Genomic DNA, 18,620 nt, shown 5'->3' on the forward strand with positions numbered 1-18,620 from the left:
ATCCCTTCTCTTCTTATTTACATTCTCAGGCTCAGTTTGGCCACTGCTTCCTTCTCCCTCATTTCTCTTTTTGCTCCTTTCTTTCTTCAGTTTTGCTTCTGCTTCCCACTGCTTAGCTCTTTTTTATTCCTTCCCCCTTTCCTTCTTCAGTCAACTTCCCACCATCTGTCTCTCTCTTTTTCTTTCTCATGTGGACAGGTTCAACTTGGCCACAGTTTGCCTCTGTATCAATTCTGCTTCAATCTCCTACCATCTGCCTCCCTTTTACTTCTTCTTGTTATGCATTAATTTAGTTGAGATCTTCCTACCACAGCCTTGCAGCCCCACAGGGGCCAGCAGGCTGCCCTTCAGCAGATATTAAACACAACAGCAGTATTTTTGCCCATGTTTCATATGATCAGGGCCTTAGTTTCTATTCTATCTATTCACCTCCTATCTCTGGCTTCCTTTCCATAGCCTCAGTTTCCCACCACCTCCCTCTCTTCTGATTTATTTTGTCTTCCGTTCTTTCTTCCATCCTGCCTGAATTTCCCACCTTCTGCCTCACTTGAATCAATTTTTCTTCCTTGCAAGAAAAGAGAAAGAGGCTGTGTTAAAACTTGCAGGAAAGTGTTTTGACATGTCCTCTTTCTTTCTCTCTTTCTTCTGCTTTTGTTTCCAGAGACCTTTGTTTTTCTGTCCACCTGTCTTTTTCTCTCAGTCTGTGTACTCTCTTTTGTTTTTCATGTTTCTTTCTCATTCCCCCCCCCCATTTTTATAGTTGTCCTCCAGTTCATGCAATGTTCTTTTTAGTTTTTTTGCCTTACTTTTGGTGAGAAGTTGGTTTCTTGGGCAGAGGGAGAACAACTCCTAAGCTTGCCATATCCAGGCTGTGGGAACCCCCAATTCTTCCCTGGTTTCAGAAAAATCCTCATTGCCTAAAGTCTTCATGTTACTCCAGCTGGGACATCTGAGGTACGGCACTCAGGTTCTGAATGTTGGCTCACATCTCCTTCTTGGTCATCAATATATTTATATAATGTCATCTGGAGAGAAGAGAATTGAAGAGAAGAGTTACTTATGTTTTTGATTTTGGAAAGGAGCTAGGAGGGTTGGTCACCAGACAAGTGGAGGAGGCTGGGTTGGATGGGTCAGGGTTGTGCTGGGGTTCCCAGAGCAAATGGTAATGGCTACTTCTGTACTTGCCTTTTGGCTGTGAATTCTTCTAAGAAAGGGCCATATTTGTTCTATGGTACATTTGGGATTTTGGGAGACAGTGACTTGGGCTGTTGGTAGCTGGACCCAATTAGACATGACTTTGATCATTTTATTGGTCCTTACATTTTGGAATCTTTCTCCCCTATAAATGCCATATTGCCTGAGGACAACCCAGATAAGAGTTGCAGTGAAAGGCAAGGGAGGTTTAAAGCCTAACTTCTTTTGCAGTTTTAGTCAGGGGCTCCCTGTGCCTGTTTTATATGTCCTGGGAAAAAAGCTTCTGTTTTGGCTTCACTGGGTAAATGGCATGAACAGAGCTCCCTGGTTTCCATCTGGATAATGGGGGTAAGTAAAGGCTAAAAGTGGCCAGACCCCTCCACAGTCCCAGCCAGGATCAGAAGACTAGAAGGTCAGGGTGAACTCTTCTCTTTGAGTATCTTAATAACCTGTGTCCAAGGATTTCCGTTTTAGGTCTTGCAATCTTCAATTTTCTTTCTCTGTTCAAGCAGTTCTTCATGGACCTGGAGATTGTGCTTAATGCCACTCAGCAGTAAAAGCAAAAGATGTGGTATGATGGTGTTTCTGCATCTTTAATTTACCTGCTGAGACAGAGAGCCCCAGAGGAGCAAAGTGGATGATCCTGTTGTGGCTGAAGGTGGGGCCTCTGAGAGGAATTTTATCAGGGGGTATGAAGTTTCATTTGGGCCCCTTTGCAAAGGGGGAGGGGTGCAGCAGAACAGGGCAGGGTGAGCACAATGGGGAAGGGAGGGTGAGGGTGGAGACAGTTGGAAAAGTCTTTGGAGTCCAGCTCCACCCACCCATGTGGCATCAGCAGCTAGATACTGTAATATGGAAAACCAAACACTTTGGCTCCTGGGCCCCCTTTTTGACCCTGGGCCCGGGTACAAATTACTCCCTTAACCCCCTTCTCTTAGGCCCTGGCTGAAGGGCAATTGTCCCTGGGCAGGCTTTCTCCATCCCTGCTTGAAATGGAAGGAGCATTTGCCACACCTTCTCCTCCATGTGTTTACCTTGTCAGTTCCCACAAGGTGTTGTGTCTTTGGGTGCTGCCCAAACCAGCCCTGCAGCAAGATGCTGAATGTTCCAAAGAGAAAGCCATCGTAAGGCTGCTTTCCTTAGCCTCTTCCTTCTCTGTGGGTCGCATAATGCCCCCTGGCCAGCAGGAGTATTTGTTTCAGCGCTGATAAGTGTTGTCCTGCTAAGTCACCCTCAGGTCTTGAAGACAGGAAAGAGCATCCTTAAAGTCGGTAAGAAGAGTGCAAGCTCTGTTCCCATTTGAGGGAAGGCTGGATGGAAGAAAAAAGAGGACACTGTGTGAAGAGGGACAGCTATCCAGGCATTTGGGCATCTGGTCGTGGCAATGGTGGACCTCCCCAGCCCCACACCTGGGGCAAAGGTCCACAATGGAGCCCTCCCATGGTCTGTTGGTGCCCCCCGGTGTGAAAATTCTCCCTCCCTACTCACCTGAGGCTCACAGAGCCTCATGCGACCTAAGCCTGCGTCAGAGAAGCCTCTCTGACGTTCCCCCATGCTATAAACTGCTTCCAGGAAAGCGGAAGCACAATTTCCAACCCCGTCAGGAGCCTCAGAGAGGCTTCTGTGGGATTCCAGAGGCTCACACATGGGGCATTTGCCCCATCAGACCTAATGGTAGGTACGTAACTGGGTAGTGGGCAGGAGATCATGAAACCTCACCTGCAGGAAGGTGAGAACTTTGGGCTCCAAACACCAACAAGTGGTTTAGATCTGCAGTGAAGTGAAGCTTCTTCCACAACTGAGAATTTCCTGGTGCAGATGAAAAGGGAAGAAAGTTGGATTCTTAGATGCTCAGGGGTGGGGGAATTAAATGGTCTTCTCTTGCCCCTCTCAAAATCAACATTTCCCAATTCTTTTTGCTACTGCTACTACTACTTGTTGAACTGCCTGTGTAGAGACCAGGGCAGTGAGACATCCCTTCCTTTCTTGCAGAATATCAACTTCCTCTGTGTCTTTTCCCAGGGCTTGAACAGTTCTGTTTCCTTGCCTGCACAATGATGCATTCCTACCCTGGTTCATCATTTCCCCCACCCTGACAATGCCTTTTTACTGTGAAGAGATGTTCACTGGAGACATTTCATCTTTGTTCATATGTGATGGTCCTTGTAGCCAGGAAGGCGGGTGCAGGCTCCGATCTGAGCAGGGCATCTTTCATCACTGCCTGAGGGAGAGCAAGGGGCGAGACAGAGAAGATGAGAGTTGGACTCCACGCAGTAGAGTCCAATAGGGTCGCTCTAGCCCCTCCCACATTTCCTTTACTCCAAATGTCACAGTTCACTGGTTCTTTGTCAGTTACAACTCCTCAGGACAGGAATCACCTCTCCACAGTACCTGTTTAATGTTCTTGAAATCGGATCTGGCAATTTGGTTACAAATGGCTGCATGCTCCCTTCCTGCAGCCACAACTTCAAGCTTGGCTTCGCTGGACTTTCTTTCATCTGATCCTGGGTCATCTCTCCTACCAGGTGGATGCTGTGGATTATAAAATACAATCAATATCATCATCCTCTCCTTCTCTCCCAACAATTTCTCCTTCTCTTCATCCACCACCACCACCTGATGGTAGACTCCAACCCACCTCTAAAAGTGATCCCAAAGCCAAAGAGTTTCAGCATTTCCTTGTACAGATGGTTTTAAACAGCACCTTGCAAACATCCTCTTCTTTGGACTGCCTTCTAAGCCTTATTTCATCTTATGCTGGTTCTACAAGGGCTTTATTCTTCTTAATTTCTAAACTGCTGTTCCCTGGATCCCTCTGAAAGAACAGGATTCAAGATAGTTCCAACCTAGAATAGAGCAATGGAGAGTTGCTAAACAGTGGAACTGGCAACATCCTCTTGCCCTGGGTTTACTGGCCATCCAGAGATTGGTTAACTTCCAGAGACAGAATCAGATGAGGAGTCCTTCTCAGAAGAGAGTCCTCCCAGAGGCTTCTGCATTGCTTAAGACTGAGAGGGACAGCACATTTCAAGGGGATGCCTGATAACACCTCAGGATGATACACTGTCTGGGGCACATGAGAATGAGAGGGCCAAACATGCCCCAACACCCATGCAATGCAGCAGAACACAAGCGAAGCTCAGGCAACAGCAATAAAGTCCTGGGATTGGATGGAGGAAAGTAGCTGTCTCTTCATGTCTGTGGATGGCCTCCTGTTCTCTGGGTCTGGTCTCAATAAAAATCTCTGGCCAGTTATGAAGGACAGAGAGGGACAAAGCAACACAACTGGAAGTGTCCAGTTGGAGTTACTTGAGATTAAGGGATGCACTCAGGGGGGTACCCACCTTATTCTATCAGGGGGTCTTCTGTCTTAATCTTGAGCCCTTTTGTCTCCGCAGATGCTGTTCTTGCATAATGTATTTGTCCAAAAGTAAGACAGCCACGAATGGATGATGATTCCCCTAAAAAGAGAAAGGTTAAACACAAAATGTATTTTACTCCAAGCCGGTATTCAATACGCACTTTGGATATAAATTCTTTACTAATAGTCAATCATTCTTTGCCACCTTCTTATGCATTACGCACTGGACTGCAGCCTCCCCAACCCCTAGCCAAGCTCAGCCAGGGGTCGCCTGAGGGGTGTTTTCGGCATGCACCCACTGCAGACCCTAGTCACACCCCTGGCACCTCAGTGGTGGTGTCATTCATGGAAATAAATGAAGCTAGAAAGCAAGACTAATAAGCCTGGTGAAGAAAAGCCCCCCTTCCCCCCACAATAGAGTCCGAATAAATCAGGGATGACGAAAACAGCCACATTCAACTTAATTTTTCCACCCCCAAAATGCCCTTTGAAAGAAGAAGAGGTTTTGACTTCAGCCTCCAGTATTTACAGCAAAGGAAGTATTTATCAGCCTTCAGCACAAAGAAAGGAGCGTGAAAGGGATTGGTGAGACTTTGTTCAATCTTGACCTCATGGCCGGTGTACGATTCCTTGTGGTCCTGGCAGTGGCAGGCCCAGCAGCTACCTGGGGCCTCTCTTCCAGGAGATGGTAGCAGAACTGGAAGCACTTTCGAGATGCCCACCTCCCAAATTTTGATGATAAACTACTGAAAAAACTCTTCATCTTCCTTTCAGGTAGATATAGGATTTGTGGATAAAGCAAATAGAACTGAAATGCCACAAAATCTCCTGTGGTCTCTCCTCCAAAGGAAACTGAGTTGAGAGCTGATTTGCCAAGGAAAAGGTTGGCTGCCTTAAAGCATTTAATCTGGTCCCAAGCATCACTTTTCAGATAACTCTCCCTTGGCTGGCAAGAGGCAACTACCCAAGTTTGCCTCCAGTATCAGAGAGATTCAGAATGTAGAAGCCATTAAGAAGTCCTTCCTAGATCTTTCATATGTTCTCATCTTTCAATCAGTATAGACAGGAGGAAAAGAATGAGATCCCTAACAAAAGCACTCTCTTTCCTGATTGTTAGAACCAACACAATTACTAATAAGCTACAATAGCCAATGAGATCACTAATAACAATAACCAATAAGATCACTAATTCTTCATCCCTCCCTCTTCCTCTCACTTACTCACAGCCCAATGCTGAGCTTCCTGGGGCCCACTGGCGCAGTGGTGCCAAAGTGGCTACACTGCATCCAGTAGGCACCAAGAAGCAGCCAGAGGTCTTCTTGGGGAAAGCCCCAAGTCCTTCTCAAGTCTGCACCAGCTATTTTGCCGGTGCAGACTTGAGAGACTCCGTGTCAAACCTTGTGGTCCAACATGGAGTTCAGGATCTGGTAGAGCAGAGCACCACTGGTCCCACCCCCCCTCCTGCCTCAGTTCCTCCCCCCACCCTCCCCCACCCCCAGAGGCCATACCACCACCTGGCTCCCTCACTTTTTCCTACCAGCAGCACATCCTCCTTTTGTTCACACTGGACCTAGAGCCTGACTGGCACAGGCCCAGCGCCAGAGCTCCTTACTTGCCAGATGTAACAAACGAGCTATATGGCATGTTTACGGCACCCAGCACTGGCAAAAGGTCTCAGTGCCAGTGCTGGTCAACTTTAGGACTAGGCACTTAGTCTCTTTATAATAGTAAAAAAAAAATTAGAGAAAGCCAGGAAAGATTTACTGGTCTTTCTTGTCTAGTGACAGCAATGTTCTGACCAACTGACTGTTGAACCAAGGGATTATGATGTCAGAGTGTGATGTCACAAGAAGGCCATCACACTACCAAAACCCCCCTGCATAATCAGAACATAGTGGCAACATTAGTCTAGCACCCTGCTTTGCACAGTGATTAGTCAGAGGTTTCTGGGGAGCCCAGAAGGAAGGTGTCAAGGCAAAAGCAAGTGATATTCAGTGGCCTCTGAACTAAGAGGTTCCACCTGACAATCATGTTTAGTAGCCACAGATAGGCCTCTTCTCCATGAAATTGTCTCCTCCCCTTTTAAGCCAGCAAACTGGTAGCCATCACCACTTTCTGTAGCAGCAAATTCCAGAAGTTAATTTTGTTGTCTTTTATTTATTTTCCCAGTTTTTCTCATTGCCTTGTATACTGACCTTTGGCATAAGTCATTAGGACATTTGGCAGCATAGATACTGTACATTAAACACTTATCTGAACAATAAGTCTAGGGGCTTTATGAAGTCTCTAGCTGGTGCCAAAATGACATTGTATGTTGCAGGGATGGGCAAGCACGCGCGGCATGACTTGAGTCAAGTCACAAGTCTCCGCCTCCTTTTCCCTGTGACTCAATTCGAAAATAAGTAGGCAGACTTTCCAAGTTGCCCAGTGCGGTTTCACAACTCAAAAAGACTCGAGTCACGAGTCTTTTTGATACACGTGTTGGGCACAAAGGAGACAGAACTGTTGCTGGGGTGTGAGTGAGAGAGAGTTCACTTTACTCTCCTGCTGACCCATCCCAACTGTAAGCAGGGCAGGAGGGGGTGGGATGGAGCAGGACAGAAGCGGCAAGAAGGTGGAGGGTCACGTGCAGTAGCTGGGAGGTCTATCAGGATGACCCAATCCTTTGCAGCAGTTGTACTCAGAAGTAGTCCCATGTGTGCCTATCATTCAAAAGGGACTTCCTTCTCCCAAGTAACAACAGAGCTCACAGAAGCAATGCAATTGGAAAGCATGATCTCTACAAATTAACCCCCCCCCCCCGCTTCTCCACTTCCTTTTTCTCTGGCCTTCTCCAGTCAATTCTACAGCAAGAACCCCTTGGCTCCTCCTCCTGCCCTCCCTCATCCAAAGAAACAAATCAGACAACCCATCCCTCATCCAATGACCATCAGTTCCTTCTGAGATGGGCGAGAGAGCCCGCTCCCGCCTCCCCCGCTCCTGCTCACTGCTAAAGCAATCATTAACCCTTCCCTGCCTCCTGGCTGGAACTTCCCTGCTGCTCGCCTGGTCTGAATGATGGCCCCATGAAGTCTTTCATGCCACGAAAAAGTAAGCAAGCACATCCAGACACAGACAGACTTGAGTCTACATGCGTGGGGACCAAGTGTCAAGTCAGTGGCCTCAGACTCAAGTCAATTCCTGAGTCATCAGCGCAGATGACTCAAGTGTACATGAGTCAGCAAAAAATACTGATTTTTGGGATCGAACTCAGGTCACCTGACCTAAGTTCCCATCCATGGTATGTTGTGTGATTAACTCCTCTCTTCTGAATCAATGTCCATCAACTTCATTATGTCACCCAGAGTTATGGGAGATGGAAGAGAACTCGAGCCACTTTCTCCACAGCATGTGTGATAAATCCTTGTATTTCCCTGGGGTCCCCATTTCTTTTTTGTGTCTTTTTGTCTGTTTCCCTGTATTTTGGGCCAATTTAACTCACCAGCAGCTTCTGTGCATTCAGCTGCTAGGAGCATCACAGCGGGTAGCTTTGTTACTTTGTTTTGTAAGCACCATAAACTCCTCCTCTACTATTTGGGTTGGAGTTTCTGCCAGGGAGAAGGATGTGTCTGCTCACTGGCTCACATTCCCATGAGGCGGGAGGGGGGCAGACAGATATCTAGGTGATCCCTTTCCACTAATCAGGTAAACGGGTGACATAATGATAGCCAAATCTTAAAACTTGCAAGCCCACCGGGAACTGAGTGATTATTCCAACTGCCCAAGAGCCCGCTTTGTGGGTCTCAGAGAGAAGCACCCACTCGCAGATCAGCAAGAGAAAGTGAGCTGCCATCTTCCAAATTCTATATTTCAGATAATTAGGACAAGGACAGAGTCTAGCACAGATTCGTCAGGCTCTGATTCATTGCAATTCAGATTTCCCACTGGTTTACAAAATGTTTCTGAATGAGGCAAGCAGATTTGTACTGGAGCTCCTTCTGCTGGCCATTAGCAGTAACCTTCCATTACCCTTCTGATCGCACATTTTTATCCGGTTGCCTTGTTCTTTTTCTGCTTTATTTACTTCTCTTATTTAATCTTTGAATAAAACTGGTTATTTTTTAACCCTTGGTCTGCCTGGTTCCTGGTATGGGAAGTACAGCTTGCCTGTTCCAGCACAGGATAGGATTTCACCCTTAATTCCTAGAGGCAGGGTGCTCCAGCCCCTTGATTATTTTATTTGCCTTTTTCTGCATCTTCTCCAAGTCTACAGTTATCTTTTGTGAGATGTGGTAACCAGAACAGTACACAATATTCCAAATATAGCTGCACCATCATTTGTTTAAGGGTATTGCAATACTAGCAGTTTTGTTTTCAATTCTTTTCCTACTAAATCCCTAGCATGCTTCTTGGCATCCCTCGCACATGATCAAAACTGTCATTGAGATATCCAACAAGACCCCAAGTTATTTTTCTTCCACAGTCATCACCAGTTTGGACCCCATCAGTGTTCATATACAGTTTGGATTTCTTGCCCCATTGTGAGTCATGATATTTACTCACAATGAATCTCCTTTACCATTTTGTTGACCAGTCACCCAGTTTGGAGAGGTTCGCCAGAGCTCTTTGCAGTCAGCTGGAGATTTCTGTGGGAGAAGTAACAGCAGGTGAGTAGATATACACCAGAGGATAGTTACAAATGGTACAATTTGTTGCCTGTAACCTATTTTGTTAGAACTTGTTGGTTGTTTCTCTTCTTATATGTAATTAACATCCTTGTTTGGTTTTGGTTTCCTATTCTGTAGTACAAGCTGTGTAACAATGCCTGCAGTTTTCTTATTATATTAAAGTCACCACCAACTCAACTTTGCTTTGTGTGGAACTGATCATTTGAGTCAGCTCTAACAATTTCATCATGACATATAGTGTCATTCGAAATAACCTCTCTGAATTCCCTCTTAACAACTAACACAACATTCATTCACATTCTTAACAGTAAATCACAAGGTATTACCCTTGCACCTCCTGGAAATAAAATGTGGATTTAATCTAGGGGGTTTAACCTAAGGCCACTTTATTTAAATCCAATACAGAAAATTTTTTGCAGTAGGGCCTAATTCAAGCCCCCTGTTGTGTGATATCTAAGATGGGGAAAAGTGCTGGTCATCTGTTTCCCCCTGGCTAACCATGGGCATGCCATCTGCCTCAAAGTTAGGCTGGTTTGTCACAGCCAACCCCAAGGTGAGGTCAAGACAGCTGGCCCGTGCTGAAGGCTGCAGTAGCCCAGCAGCCCACTTTGCCTTGGCCAGTCAATGAACTTGCCAGCCTGCCTCTCCAAGCCAGACAAGCAATGTGTGAGCAGTTCTGGCTCGCCCGTCAACTTTGTTGTCTCAAGATACACACCAAATATCCTCAACTGCCATTAGCCTGCATGACACCTGCCACACAGGGTCAGCCTAGGGCTTGACTCCCACCGCCCTAGAACGAACCCTGCTGTAAATCGAAAAGAAAACCATCAGAACCAATAGGAGATAAGTGCACTTCATCAGCTCTGAAACACTCAGGTCAAGTGTATTGTATGTTTGGGTGCAGAATACCATCCCATTCTGATGAACATCCCATCCAGAATAACATCCCATCCTGACGAAAACCCTCCCCCAGGTAAGTGTTAGGTTTCCACCTGGTGGCATCCAATCTACGGGGAACCCTAACCCCTCTCCAAACCCTTCTAGGGAGCAAACAGGACCAGAGGATAAAATCCCTGGGACCCAATCACATTCAAATCCTGCCTGACCTGCAGCCTCAAGGACAACAATGTCCTCTGGCTGAAGTGGTTTTCACCTAGATGGAGCAATACCTGCAGGGGGAGGTGGATGGGAATTCAACTATTCAACAAGTGCTGGTAGCAGTTGGCTCCATTTCATGCCCCTCATCACTACCCAGTTAATGCTGGCCAGGTTGCCCAGGCCAAGTTAGGTGCCGAAGTCGCTCGAAATGGCTTGTTTCTATGCCCCTCACAAGATGGAGTGTCTGCAAAGGAGCACCCACACTGTATATGTCCAACCAGGACCTGCGTAAAGAAACAAGAGCAATCAACTGTCTTAATAAACGAAGAGCAATTCATGAATGACCTCACTTCACTATCCCAAAACTGACCAATGAAAACCCAAAATACCTAGAAACCCATACCCAGGTGAGCAGTGCCAATGAAGGCAAAACAGACGCACCTGCAGATACCCTGAGACAACCAGACCAATGAAGGTCAACTGGACCAATCAACAGGCGGACCAAGAAACTGTAAAATCCAGCACCAATGAAGGTGTGACAGGGCAATATCCCCCAAATTTCAACCAGCAACAGCAAAAAAGGGGAGTCCCCTCAGGGACAAACAGCAAAACAAAGAAGGGGGGGTGGCTCCTATTTTCTAATGTAATACTTAAACACCCCAGACCACCACTTGTCAATCCTCTGAATGGCCTCCCCCAAAAGCCCCAAACTGGCCGCCATAGAAGCTGCTCCGATCTGCAGCGAATGGAGCTCATAATCATCAGGTGGCAGACCCATAAAGCTAAAGAGGGTAAGAGGGGACCAATCTGTGTGTTGAAAAAATGGGCCCTCAAGCAGCCAACAGATCCATCCTGGCCCACACAGGGCAAAAGAGGCTTTTGGGATCCTGCTGGAGCCAAACCATACATCCAACCCCCCACTGATTAGTCTTAGACTTTTGGATCCTAATACTCAAACCCGTCCTGTAGCATCAGATTTTGAAGGGTTCAGCACTTCGCCTGACCTAAAAGCCCCAAAGAACATTACCAGGCAGGCAGCTTTAAATTAAACTGTATCCCATGGTGAAGCACATAGGAAATTGAAAGCTCTACATAGGCATGGCAAAATCGGGGGGGGGGGGGGAAGTGATTGGTCTTCAACTATCTGGCAGAGGAGGACTGTCCCTGTGAAAACCCTCCATTGTTTTCCTAACATGGAAGCCTGAAATGAGATTGGGCATTCTGGCTGCCCTTGAGTAAAAGGCAAGAGCGACCAGGAAAATCCCACATGATCTCACTGCAAAACCCAACTCCCGCAGGTGGAGAAGAAACCACATAAAATGTTTGACCGGCACCAGCCGCTCATTGGGAAGGGAAGCAGACTGTCTAAAGGCCTGAACATGCTCACTTGCTCTCTCACCTGACTCCACTTCTCCAACTGACACTCCAAACTGCCTCAGAATGCTCTTGTCCTTCAGATGCAGCTCCTCACCAACAGCTGAAGACGTTATAAGTTCCAATTCCAATTCCAGTTCCATGATATCCTCCCAGCAGCCTTAAGAAATTCATTTTGCAGAAAACTAAATATACTCACAACTATCTGGAGGGGCATATGCTAAGTTCTGGTCCCAACCCCTGGCCAACCACTGGGGGATGCCTTGTTTAAGACTAAGCTCAGCTGTGAGTTGTTCAGCTGCCTTTTGACCTCTTGATTCCCCTGGCATCCTTAGGTTCCAGTTAGGAAGCCTGGATAGCACCTTTCCATTGCTCCACAGGAATAGGGACCATGTAATCCCAGGAAACCAATTCCCAAGTCCCTCATAAAAGGGGAAAGTTGGCAGGGACTTTGAGTGAGCATGTTGGAAAGAGGCATGATCCAGGCAGCCTCTCCAGTGTAGGAGGTGAATTTGTTTCTTCTGAGACAGTGGATCTTAGTGCAAGGACTGTTGAGTTAGAAACTGGCTTTCTTTTCTCTTATTTTGCCTGCAAACCGTGTGTTGTCCTCTGCCTCTTCTTTCAGTCTCATAATACATCTTTTCTATAATTTGAATGCATCCATCCTGCCTGCCTGGAAAAAGACAAGAGCCAAGAACTATTGGCCTCCTTGTTCGCCAAGAAACAAGATCTTGGAGTTTGACCAGGAGCAGAGGAAGGCCTAGTCCATTGGCTCCCCTTTTTCTCCCCCAGCAACACGTTCAGCACTGAGAGATGTGTAGGTCAAAGGGTTAACTCACAGACCAGTGGAAAGACTTGAGAGGAAGCCTTAACCTGTCTCTGCTGGCAATGAATCTACTCCTTCCCCCCCCCCCCAGCTATTGGATGGGGACACAGCAGTAACAGCCAGAACAGGCTGCCAAGGTGTATGCTGAAGTCTTCCCTTCAGGAACCCAAGAGTGAGTGCAAGGTGAGACATGGGCCAAGTGTCCACACTGGCAAATATCTCAAGGCATTTGGCCGGATGTTCTGGCTTCTGAACTAGCTTGCAGTCTCCCAACTTAACATCAGGTTCTGTATTCTTCCTGCAAATGATTTGCTGATTCACTTGTATCCTTACCTGTAGGCTGCTGTGCATTGTTTTCTTGTGTTTTTATTCACTCTTCTCTCCCTGCCTCAGATAGTGTGAAAGCAAATAAAAAAGGTGTGTTTTTTTTAATTGTTCGTTGGTGTCAAAAATAAAATATAGACCTGGCCTCCCAGTCAGAGTCTGCCTTTTTGTCACCGGGGCCAGATCTACCCGTCTATGGGGCTCACCACTTACCACAAGCATGGCAGCTGTACTCATGGCTGAGATGTCCCTCCCCTCTCCCCACCCCTTGCTGTCAGTTGTGTCAAAGGAGGCTCTGCAGCTCTGGTGTACCAGGCTTCCCGATGTGGGGCCCCAGTTTATCCGCCTGGCAGATCTGGCCTCCTGGTTGGCCTGGCCAGGAAATTTCTAGCTCCCCTCCTTTGGTGCCCCCCCATTGTGTCATCCAGTGCAGTCCACACCCCCATAGTGTGGTCGTCATACAGATTGTTGAGGACCCCAGCTGCTTCTCTCCATTGCAAGAAGTGCCCCTTTTTTCCTACCTCCTGCTTCCTGATCAGTAGCGTAGCTAATGATCATGTAGCCAGGTGCCAAGCTCAAAATGTTGCCCCAGATGCGATGTCACGACCAGAAGTGATGTCACACCCAGGCTTTTTAAAAAGTGAAAATTCGGAGGAACCTACTTCCTTTCCCCAGCAGCTTGCCCCCCCCACCAGACAAAATCAAATTTAATTAAGTAAATAAATAAAAGGTGTGCCCCTGATTGGTTCGAGACACTGTGCTGGTGTGCAGAGGGATGGTTATTCTCCCCCTGCTAAATATAAGAGGCACACCACTTGAAAAAGTGCCTTTTCACCCAGTTAGTAGGGATAACTGTATTATGATACATGGAAATGAGAGCTGACTCATATTAACACCTTATTGGTTTCATGCTGTATCATAATAACATGTCAATAACATAACAACATGTCATTGGCTCTCAAAACAATCAGTCTCATAGGTCAGTACTGAGTTAAGAAAATCCACTTTTTGTTCCGTAATGCAGTTGTGTTTTCATTTTCTGGTTAATTGGCCATAACTTTTGATAGAATATAGATATTCCAATGCAGTTTGTTTAATTTCATTCTGCATTAAATTACTTTTCCAATGATATATAACATGATGGTATTATTCATGCATACCAAGATTTTCACAATTTTGGTCAGTAGTGTCAAGCTCAGCTTGTTGCCCCCCTAAAGCTTGATGCCCAGTGCAACCGCTCCCCCCTGCACCCCCTAGCTACGCCACTGTTCCTGATGAAGACCCCTCCTCTTATCCCATGATGGCTCCCTTCACTCAGAAACCTTGGCAACCTCACAGCTCAATCCTATCCACAGTTTCCTGGGAGTAAGCCCCATTGACTCTAATGGGACTTACTTCTGAGTAGACATGCATAGGATTGGGCTGTGAGTCCTGTTCAGTCATTCAAAAGCTACAAACATTTGACCCATCTGAGGAAGAAGTGACACTGTGATGCTCACTCCATTGGCTTGGCTGAAACTAATGGCTATTTGACTCCTTCCTCCCAGAATGGTCTTACCTGGCTACATCTGAAAGAGAGGAAGGCAGCAAGGCTCACACCATCAACTGTCCTTTGGCTCCTCCCTCTCTCAGAACTGTCACCCTCAGCTGACATTCCATCTGGGCATTAGAACAATTGTGTTGCATTATGCAGGAACTGAGATTTGCTTGCTTCCACATTGGGCAAGCTGAGGAAGGCATGAGACACTCCTTAACACAGGCTGCAATCCAAACCACACTTTCCTGAGAGTAAGCCCCATTGAACAAAATAGGACTTACTTCTGAGTAGACCTGGTTAGGATTGTGCCCGCAGTGTCAAATCTGGGAGGAAACTGGCCTGCTACAGTAGCTCTTTGACTTGTGGATCCACTTACCATGAAGGAATGTAGAGGAACTGAGGGACACAGCTGTGGGGCTACAGCAGCTGCAGAAGTACGGTTTGGTACATACAAAACACTTTCCACATTCCATAAATACAGTGATGCTAATTTTCTGCCATGATTTTGTATACTTAAAAGATTTGAGGGAGAGATGTGTTTGGTTTTCGATATTACTGTATCTAGTTGTCAATGCTGTGTAGGCGAATAGACCTGGGCTCCAAAGACTTTTCTGGCTGTCATCATCCCACCCTGCCCTGTTTTGCCCCCTCCCCACTCCTGTTCTGCCCGTCCTTGTCACCTCTCCCCCTTTGCGCACAGGCCCAAAATAAACTTTGTACCCCCTGATAAAATTCCTCTTGGAGTCCCTGGTATGCCTGTATGTTTGATTTGTGGATCAAGGATCCCAAGGTCCAAACTGTCGAGGAACAAAAAAAGTGATATAGCTGGAACAGTTTCTATTCAGGATTTCTGTGGATATGAAATGTCAGATGCTGGACAAAGGACCCAGTAGAAAACTGGGAGGTTGGTTGACCAGAATACATGAAGGATGGAGGAATTGCACAGGATGGAAACTGTTGTTTCTGTGCCACCCGAATCGCCCCCTGTGCCCCCACCTGCATGGAAGAGGAGAGAAAGCATGTGGGTGAGCAAGTAAGCAGAAGGACAGGTGAGTGGGCTCATGGCATTCATGACCAAGCACCCTTCAGTGGATGCTGGGAGGAGATGTGCCACCTTCCCCCTACTTATCAGGAGTGCAGTGTGCAGCATCCCTCTTCCGCACCACTTTTGTTTTCAATGAAGAGAAGAAGTGTGTGCTGCTGTACGCACTGCAAAAAGCAGCAGCATGGAGGTGGGAGGTGACCTTTACTGCCCATGTTGCTTTAGAAGAGACAAGGAGGAAAACCCATTTCCAGCATCCTCATCCCAACCACAATCCCGGCTTGAATGGATCCCTCTTTGGCACACAGAAGAAAAGTCATGATGGTGGGGGAATGCCATCTATCATCCAGGTATGTCTAGTGCAGGGGTGGCCAAATTTGCTTAATAAGTTCTTAAATATATTTTCTCACTGTGTATATTAAACTTCTGTTTTAATCCAGTGGACTCCCAGTTTATACCTGGTAAATTATGAAGCTTGAAAAGGAGCTCAGCCAACATATTTTCAAAAGCTGCACATTGTCAAAGAGCTGCATGTGGCTCATGAGTCATGGTTTGGCCACCCCTGGCCTAATGTATCCCCACCAGTTTCTCTTGGAGAAAGTGGTGGAGATATGACTCTTTGAAGCAGATCCAAGGCCTTCTAAAGCCTCCAGAGGGCCTTTAAACATCACTTTTGGTTTTCAACCAAAAACTGGAGTACTTTAAAAGGCCTTCTAAGATCTCCAGAGGGCCTTAAAACATCACTTCTGGTTTTTGGCCAAAAACTGGAAGTGAAAAAATCACTAAGGCCCCAGAGGCCTTAAAAGGGGGGGTGGCACCTTCTGGTGTGCCCCTGGGTGCCACAGTGGCAAGGACCGCCACTGCCTTCCCTCCTTTTGTCCTCACAACAACCCTGTGAAGTAGGTGAAGCTGAGAGATACTGACTGGCCCAAGGTCACCCAGGAAACTTCATGGCTGAGTGGAGTTTTGCATCTAGTTCTTTCGGGTCTTCCAAATGTACTACACCATCCTGGCTCACCCAGGAACAATGTGAGTAATTAGAGTAGGGATAATACTTGTTTAGCCACATCAGCTTGAGATTTGTTTGACTTTCAGCTTGACTTTTAACCTTTGTGCCAGTCTATGCACCCCTTCTTGTTTAATTCATTGAGCAGCATCTTGTTTTTGTCTGTTTCTTCTTCCCTCCGTTGTCTGGATTTTGCAGTCTTTTAATAAACTTTTAATAAACAGTACCTTAACTGTTTTACCTGCCTGGGCCAAGTTCACTCAGGAGGGAGACGGCTTGCCCCATCTCTGAGACCATCACATTCTGCCACTGCCTGGTTTTAAGGGATTCCCTGGATTTAGGGGCTCTCTGTTAAGAAAGGCTTTCCCCAAGGTGGTCTTTTTAGCTTCTGGACTTCCTAGCTTCAGTTGGTAGCAGTAAAGACCTACCTTTTCCCAATTCTTCCCAGTTTAACCACTAAGAAGAGTGAAGAGGTGAGCAAAAGAGAAGGGAGCCATTGCTAGATGCTGTGCCAGTTTTGTCTTTTAACTTCCATTACAGTACACCAACATGTTAGGGCCCAATCCTATCCAATTTTCCAGCACCCATGCAGCTGCAATGCAACACCAAGGTAAGGGACTAAATGCTTCCTTACCTCCAGGAGGCCTCCCATGTAGTGTTTATGTGGAGACGCTAGCCTTAGCCTTAGTATGTTGGCAATAAAGCAAAGCACACTTTGCACTTGCACAGAGCAAACTCGGCGCAGCCTTGGTGACATGCTGAGTCTGAAGCTCTGTAGCCTGTCAACAAGAAGATGTTATAGAGAATCATATCTAGGAATGTGGATTGCGGTTAAGCTAGAGAGCCGGCTAGTTATAGCCAGTGTGAATCTCTGCATCCTCTTTTAATTTTCCCTATTACGCAGACTTCTGACTCATGGCTTAGTATTGTAAACAAGATAAGAGAATGGAAAACCCCAGCCTGTTGTGTATTGTTTGAGAGGGAATAAAAGCCAGAGAAGGCTGAATCCCAGCAGCCTTCCTTCTGCATCTCGCTTCTATACATGTCTGTTGTTTTATTCATTGCTCTAACTCTTTGCTCCTCGAGTTCTAACTTTTAAACCCTCAGAGTGCTTCTGCTTTAGCACTCTCCTTCAGGCAACAAGATACAGTCTTGTGTGTCTCCCACCAAGCACCAAGGCCCCCAAAAGCCTTGAGTGCTCCCCAAAGCAGCATCTTGTGCTGCTACACTTCCATGACTGCCCCCCACTGCAGGATGCAGTACATGCCCCATTGGCACAGCTGCACCGGACCTGGAAATTGGATAGGATTGGGCCCTTAGTCTCCTTCATTCAGCCATTCTGCTTGTAATGTGGTGGGACAGCCCTGAATAAGAATGTGAGGAACACACCAGCATTTAGTCTTCTCTCCCTTGTAGGCACTGCAGATGAGGTGCACCGTTCCTTGACAAATCATGTTTCTTGGGTCTCATTAAAGCCTGGAACTGGGATAACAGGATACAAGTTTTTTGGATATTGAGGAACAACACAAGATAAATTATCTTTAGATGACATTTCAGCCAGACATCTTGGAGAAAGAGTGCCCTCCAAGGACAATGTTGGGCTGCATGCAGTCAGCTGACCTAGCCTACATGTGGTTAGCTGACACTCCCACCACACCCGTCTTATAAAATACTTGCCTTCACACCCAACCCTGAGAAACTTGTTGCAAATGATTACATGGAATTTGACTTCAGCCTGGTTGACACTCTGGACTTTTGACTCCAGCCAGGCCTCTACTTCAAGTCATTCACTTTGCACTTTGTTGTGGCCAGCCAAGGTGTGACAGTTTGCAGAGGCACAGTTCAGCTGTCAGAAAGAGAAGTTGTAGCAACCCACGGCAGTACTCAACTTTGTACAGCGCCTAGTCCTGGGGCATGAAAGTCATTGGCAAGTGCCTCAGTGCTTTTGCAGGAACCATCTGGATTTGCAAGAAGTTGCTTTTGGATTGACAGCATGGCTTCCAGGCACATTCTGAAACCTTACAACTCGCTCTACTTGAACCCCTGAAAGAGCTCTTGTGTCCAACCCTACTCCCCTCCGTGGAATTGAACCACTAACCACTCCCTTTGCTGGCATACTGACATGCACAAAACAAAAACACACAGTAGACAATGTATTTATTGTATTACTTTTGGAGTCCTTATGGGGCAC

The 18,620-nt window shown here is 46.6% G+C and overlaps 1 protein-coding gene across 2 annotated transcripts in view; it reads left to right on the forward strand.

Annotated features, from left to right (window-relative positions):
• Positions 1-18,620, forward strand: part of RPL27 (ribosomal protein L27) — a 120,503-nt gene that overhangs the window by 52,473 nt on the left and 49,410 nt on the right. The gene's annotated exons all lie outside the window — the stretch shown is intronic.

This window comes from Tiliqua scincoides, chromosome 5 (genome assembly GCF_035046505.1).
Source record: "Tiliqua scincoides isolate rTilSci1 chromosome 5, rTilSci1.hap2, whole genome shotgun sequence".
Classification (NCBI taxonomy): Eukaryota; Metazoa; Chordata; class Lepidosauria; order Squamata; family Scincidae; genus Tiliqua; species Tiliqua scincoides.